General features: G+C 47.4%; 1 protein-coding gene across 1 annotated transcript in view; it reads left to right on the top strand.

Annotated features, from left to right (window-relative positions):
- Positions 1 to 6,534: 6,534 nt before the first annotated feature.
- The window catches only part of LOC122391831, a 74,751-nt gene continuing 73,931 nt past the window's right edge, over positions 6,535 to 7,354 (top strand). The window contains exon 1 of the mRNA XM_043386131.1: positions 6,535 to 6,602. The gene's annotated coding sequence lies outside the window, so the exon portion shown is untranslated. The remainder of the gene's footprint in view (positions 6,603 to 7,354) is intronic.

Here is a 7,354-nt window from a genome sequence, read left to right as displayed (position 1 = left end):
AACTCGTGAGCCGGCTCTTCCAGTTCTGACAGGGGTGTCGTTTTGTATAGGCCTGGTAGGTCCCGAGCCCTATCAATGTTTATTTTTGCCCTACCAATGCTTCCTGAGCCCCACCAATCTTTTGGCAGCCATCGCTTGATAAAAAATGAAAATGAAAAATAAGCAACTAAGCACATACACATAATAGGTTCCACACGGTAAGTGCAGCTTAGCTTCTTACCGTGTAGCCACGGTAAGCAAATGTAGCTCGAAATGAGGTGTCGTGTCCTGGGATCAAGTCCTTGGTGGATACCAAGAGGTTTGAAAGACCAGTGGTTTTAGATGGCCCATATGCTGCCTCTGAGCGCCGCACACCGCGCGACGGCCTCTAATATATTCAGGTCCGTCTCCAAAACCAGCCTCTGAAGGCCCTAGCCAACTTCGGAGGGTGTCACGATGCTCCAGAATAGGCCATATTGATTTAAGTAGTTCCTTCACCCTAATTCCCGATGGTCCAAAGCCAGGTCCTTTCCGAATCGGATCATGAAAACTCACTCATAATCTAACTTTCATCCTTGTATTTTAGCAAGCAGGTCTTTCCAACTATCGTTATGTTTCGAGATCTCGTTAGTAGTCGAGCCCTTCACTCGGCGTGGGCCCTCGAAGCCTTTCCTGGCCCCTTTTCAGCACAGCCGTCCTTTTTAGTCGGCGTGGGCCTCTTTCAGAATGGTGTATGTTCCGCTGACACTAGAATAGTGCCTTTATAACTGCACGTTTTGTGCATCGGGCCCGGTGAGGGCCTAGAGATCTGAAAGCACTAAACAAATGATTAAAATGATCACGTGGATGACCTGTTTGCAGACCTACAAAAGTAACACACGGATTGACGTTTTATATTTATTTCTGTTGAGTACAAAAAGAAACATGAGCCAGCATATCTGCCGATCTATTACAATGCTGATCGATCGATTTCTGCTTTGGGAAGAAGTCAGGTATGCGCCAACTAAATCTGGAAAGACTTATAAAAAAGACGACTGAAGTTTGTAGGTAGCATGCGAGAACGCAATGTAAGACAACAATATGGAACGTCACCAGCTTCAGCAGCTAACAATGACATGTTTTCCATGAGCTTGCCGTTCAGAATTCCGGCCCCCGACAGATTCTGTCTTGAATGTTTAAAGAGTTGCCGCTTGCTATTTCTCAAATGATGGGCTGGCTGTGGAATCAATGTTACTCTAGGAGTGACGTTAAATTTGCATGCAAAATCAACAGAATGGCTCAAATCTATGAATTTTCTAACATTCTGCAATGTGACACGATATAAAAGCTAAATTGAACAACTTGCTCCGTTGCATTGTGCTTATCTTTCAAAAATGGCCGAGAAATTCATCTCAGCTTCCGTTATTTTCTAGCGTCTCTCACGTGCCAACTCCAAAATAATGCTTCGGGCCATGAGCCTTTTGAAAAAAAATGGACTATAGCTCTAGAAAATGTTGAGTGCAGAGCAGAAAGACTACCTGGGGGGGGGGGGTGACAACCCCCCCCCATGTGCGGGCGAAGGTTAAGCGCCCGAAAGATATCGGCGGTACGGGATGAAATTATTAAACCGCTCGTAGGCAGAAAAATCTTTTAAACGTCTCGCCTATCGGCTCGACGGATTTGTTCTACCTACTCGCGGTTTAATATATATTAATGGAAGAACTTACCCTTTGCTTTCGCCCCAGATAGCCAGACACACCTTCCCTCTGCCACGTGTCTTGCGAGATTGAGCTGGACTAGGGACAGTGCCTGTAATGCGGGAAACTGCGCCATGAATGTTTTAACCGCGTCAAATATGACACCAGGCCCAATGGCCGCTACTGCATTACATATAGTGTTGGGCTACTGCGCTGTGAACACTATTTAGCCTCCACTAAATATGGAATATAGTTCTTCCTTTAAGCAAATATTTCAAAAATCTATTTGTAAACAGTATATATTTTCTTTTCTGATCATTTTAAGCATATAAATCATAGAACTGTAACAAAAATTTTCGGGGAAGTGACATATTTCCTTTAACTCAGTTTCCTATGCAGTGGCGTAGACAGGGGGGGGGGCATGGGGGCCATGGCCCCCCTTTCCGCCCAGCCGCCCAGATGGCGCCCCAATTAGCGCCGAATAGGCTGATGCCGTTTTACAGAGGGAACATGAATTAAAAAGAGATGTGCAGACAGGGATCGAACTAAATATCTCTTTGGGGGTGCCTGGACACCCCAATGTTCTCCAGGGCACCCCGAAATAGGACCTGAGCCCCCCCCCCCCCCCCCAATGTTTAAGGGCGCCCCTCCGGAAACCAGAAATTCCGAGCCCCCAGGGTCGATGGCGCCCCTGTAGAGTCGCTGGCACCTACCTGAACGGAGCAGTCGCCCCAGTAAAGGTTGATGGCGCCCCTCTAGAGTACTCGAGCACCCGGTGTTCTTCTGAAGATCACATTCGCCCTATCCGAGGTCGTTGGCGCCCTCCAGTAGTCACAGACGCCCATCTGAATGGAGACTTCAGTCACCCCGCCCCATTCTACATAGATCGATAGCGCCCCCCCCCCCCGAAACCACTGACGCTAGGTAATAATTTGACAATGGGGCTTTCTCATCGACACCAAGAGCCCTTTTCAGTGCAGCAGCCAGGGGTCGCCGAGCTGGGCTAGGATGTGCCAAGCGTTTCTTATAAGGCAGCCTCGTTTGTGCCACCCCTCGTTGCGATACCGCCCCTCAATGGGACGACGCCACCCCTTCACCGTACAATGCTACCCCTCAATGCAAGTGGTGCCTCTCAGCGCAGTGCCGCACATTATTGCGATGCTGCCCCCGCCTAGCAGTGCGGTGCCGCCCCCAGCGTACGCGTTTTTTTTTTTAATTGAACCTGCTGGGGGTGTTTGAACACCCACTTCTAACTCAGTTTGTGGGCCACGTGGAGACACGCAGTAGGCGGCGTTCGAAAGAGCGTCAAAAACTATTACAAACCTACTTAGATCATTTTTAAGGTTAGGTCGAACTGGTCGAAGGTCAGGTCCCCAGAGACAACCGAAAATCAAACTTCGCCGATCTGACATTTTTTTCTCGACAAAACGGCGCAAAAGTCAGGATTCAGAAAGAGATTGAGCTACAGCGCCGCAGCAAAGCGCATTCGATAGCTCTTTTTATGCTGTTTCTGATTAATTATCTCAGATTTGACCTAAGATAAACGTTTTATCCTCAAAAGAAACGTTTTCGCGGAGGAATTTTATCTGTAATGTAATACCTTTTGGCTCAGACCTGCACGAGATTAGTTTAATCCGCGCCCTGCAGGGGGTCCTGGAATTCCACGCCCTGCTGGGGGGAGGGGGTTGAGCACCCAACCCTCTCTAACTCGGCTCCTGGGCCACGTAGCGATACGGGAAAGGCGGCGTTCGAAAGAGTGTGGAAAGTAAGGAAGAAATTACTACGGTCACTTTTTTGGTCAGGTCAAAGGTCAGGTCACCAGAGGTCATTGAAGGCCAAAATTCGCCGATTTGTAAGTCAGATGTCGACAATTTTCCACAAATTGACGCACAGCTCGGAAGCTAATAAAGGTGCAGCGCCGCGGAAAAGCGCATTTTATAGCCCTATTTACGCTCTTTCTGAGTAATTCTCTCGGATTTAACCTACCGTCAACGGTTTTGCCTGCAGGGGACTAAAAGTACCAAAATTGCCGATTTTTTCGGAAACCATTTTTCCGCAATAGCTCTTGACTCGAACCTTGCAAGAACGTTCTTTTACTAGTATCGTGTTCCCCTCGTCAAGACGTGTCGAATGAACTATCACTTGACCTTGAAAGATCAACTGGAAAATTTGACCTCAGGTCAAGGTCATGACCTGACCGGTAAGGGTCAAGTTGCATATCAGTCGATCCGTATCGTCGAGCCAAACACAACTAAGGTGTTTTCACCGCTTTAGTATGCCATATCAAAAGTTATTCGCGAAAAACAGTCAGACACCATTGGTGACCTGAGATGACCTCAGGGGTCAAGGTAGCCATTTTCATGTTCAGTGTGTCAAAGATACCAGTAATTCAGTGATTTAGAGTGTTTAGAATGACTTCCGTCTAGATAAGACGACTTCCAAATTTCTCCCATTGACTTATAATGGGGAGCTCGCAAAATTGACCTGACCTAAGGTCATCGATATCAAAATTCGAAGACAAAAATTTTGTACAAAATGCTGCTCTTCTCAATCTCTGAAAGTTTTAAAGCGATCGGTCACTCGGTGTAGCCTTAGTAGACATTGAAACTTTTGATGTAGTGAGGTCACTTGAACTGACCTGGTGAACTGACCTTTAGTGACCTGGGTCTGAAATTTTCACAACAAATGTAAAACAGATGTATGATAAGGTGTATCAAGAACGGCGGCGCGAAGCGCCGCCGTGTTTGGGATATTCGCGAAAAACCGCAGGATGGGTGTTCACCCCCCCCCCCCCCCAGCAAGGCGTGGGTGAACCGGCATCGTGTTTCATTTTTCTAGACGAGTCAAATGAACTAGAATTTGACATTAACCCTCGCCGGACCTATTGGTTTTCTACATACGCGCCGGCCGAGGGGGGGGGGGGTGGGGGGTACGACCCCCCTCCCCTCGCCGTTTCGCCCCTGGTGGAGCTAGCGCGTCGCGGAAAAAACGAGCGTGTGCGCCGTTACGAGACGCAGAGACTGGTACCCGATTTTAAGGTCCTAGGTCAACCGGTGACCTCTGAGGTCAGGTCAAGTGCCCCAGGGTTCGGTTCAGTTTTTGGTGAATAACTTCGCAAAAAACGGCCGTAGAGCCGCGATTTTGGCAGCATCGTGTTCACCTCGCTCAGGCGCGTCGAATGATATACTTTTTGTCTAGGTCAGGTCAACTTGGGGTGTTGACCTCAGGTCAAGGTCAGGTCAGCACCCCCAGGTCACGAAGTTGGTCGAAAGAGGTCATGTCGCATATCATTCGATTCGGCAGGTCTTCCTGAGTCCATTGGTGGCTTTCTCGACTCGCTAGCTCAATTTGATCGGGAGTTATTGACGAAAAACTAATATGACCTTGATGACGTCGTCAGGGAAGGTCAACATTGCAAAAGTGACGCATCTAACCTTGCAAGGAGTGCATCAACTCACGATTCTGTGTGCTTGAGATAGTTGGAGATCGTTCCCGGCGCCAGAATAGCAGTTTTCATTTTTCCCCATTGACTTATACCTAAAGGTGAGGTCACGAAAATGACCTGACCTCATATGACCTTTAGGAAAAATCCGAGATATTTAAGTTGTGAGACTCATAATGGATACTAGATCCTGCAAGTTTCATTTCCCTGTGACATCTCCTCTGGCAGTGAGGGCGTTGCGAAGTTGCGACATCTGAAGACCGTGCAGAGGTTCACTTATGACGTCATAGGTCAGTGACCTGACCTGACCCAAAAATGCGGTTGGTGTCAAAAGATGCGGCTTGGATCAAAGATCAGGTATGCAAAGTTTCAGCTCTCTATCGGCAGCGTGTTCGGAGCTATCGCGAAAAAAAAACCCTATGGGGGGGGCGGCACCCGCCCCCCCCTCGGCCGGCGAGGGTTAAAAGGGCATTTTGAGAATTTGACCTAAGGTGAAGGTCATCACCTAACCGGGAAAGGTCATATTGCATATTAGTCGATTCGTATTGTCGAGAAGGAAAATAATTATATAAGGTGTTTCATTGCTCTACCATATATGTATCTATCAAGTTTTGTCCAAAACCTAATGGAGTCCTTTTATGACCTGAGATGACCTCAGTAATATAAATGTGGTCACATCACGAGTGAAATTTTCCGAGTAAATGTGCCATGTTTATCTGTATCCCGATGTTTTAGAGTGTTTTCGTTCTTCAGAAGAAGAGCATTTTAATTTTCTCCCATTAACCCACGCCGTGCTAAAGGGGGGGGGGGGGGTTACGGTTACGGATGCTTATTTTGCGAATAAAATGTCCGAAGCCTGAGATCGTTTCCCATTTCGTGCTAAATATTCATCAAGATCAAGGTGTTTTGATAAAAAACACCGGGCGGCAAATTGGATTAATTGAATTTTATGAAAAATCAGCGAAACCTGGTTCTTAGTTATACTCGTGTTTTGCAACACCTAGAAAATCATGCATTAACATGACGTTACATTTTAGACTGACGCCCCATGGAAGGGAAGACTGGTTAAAACAGCCCCTTTCACTAGCTGACAGTGGCGCCCCTCTCAAGGGAAAAAGTCGCCCCCTCGAGCACCATGCCCCCCCCCCTTTCGCTGATTTCTGGCTACGCCACTGGTTAACAGGTTATCTCACATTCCCTCCGCTATGCTGGCGGCGCCTGTGCACCTTGGAACGTAACGCCTTAACGATTTTACGTTAGTTTGTCCCTCCTTTGTTCCGCAGAAATAATTAACCTGCCTCGTGTCGTACCTCCGAAAGTCTCCGCTGGAGGCGCTGGTATCACTGAATGCAACCCGACCATTACGCGTTTTATCGTGGGCGCGGTTCAGTTGCCATGACACCGCAGTAAGCTCGCACTCGTGCGCTTTGTCATTCTGCAATCGGAGGGGTCCGTTGACGGAGGCTTCACACCGCCCTCTAGCTTGGACCAGGCAGCGAAAGGCGGTAAGCAATGTGCAAACTGCAAAGGTTTGTCAAATTTTGTTACATCACAAGAATCATAATTTGTGCTCTTCTGTGTGTGTTTGTTCTTTTTTTTCAAATTATAATACATTTACGACAATGATAACAGAATATACCAAAAGAAATATAATTATCAACACCTCTATACGCAACCAAAGTCGTGACGTCACGATAAGTGGCTGGGGCATTATCAGCTGACGGCCCCGTGTTAAAGCAATGGGGCAATATTTTGCCGATCTTTCCTAAAAAACTGGACCTAGTTAGATAGTTTTAGTATAAGCATAAAGCCTGGAAGGAATATGCGAGAACCAAGAGAAGTGAAGAGTACGAAGCATATGCTAAGCAGAGAAACCGAACTACTTGTATGTTGCGGAAAGCGAGGTCCGAATATGAAGCAAAACTTACTGAAGACTTGAAAACAAACCCTGGTAAGCTATACAAATATGTAAGATGTCGTTCAAATGTGAGAGCACAGGTTGGACCCCTGGAAAAGGATGATGGGATGTTAACCCGCGCCCCACTGGGGTCTGTGTATAACACGCCCTACTGGGGGGGGGGCTATTCATAGCCCCCCTCCTAACTCCGAAACTACTGGGCCGATCGTCAAAATTCAAACGGCGTCTGATAGCCCCGGAAAAACTGTCGAGCGAAACCTAATTTCATTGACCTCGAGGTCACCGATGACGTCACAGGTCAGGTCAAAGTAAAAAATATTAGCACTTTGGCTTGTTCAC

The sequence above is a fragment of the Amphibalanus amphitrite genome, unplaced genomic scaffold (genome assembly GCF_019059575.1).
Source record: "Amphibalanus amphitrite isolate SeventyFive unplaced genomic scaffold, NRLGWU_Aamphi_draft 000457F_arrow, whole genome shotgun sequence".
Taxonomy (NCBI): domain Eukaryota; kingdom Metazoa; phylum Arthropoda; class Thecostraca; order Balanomorpha; family Balanidae; genus Amphibalanus; species Amphibalanus amphitrite.
Note: the sequence above shows the minus strand (reverse complement) of the source record. Positions and strands in the feature narration are given on the sequence as shown.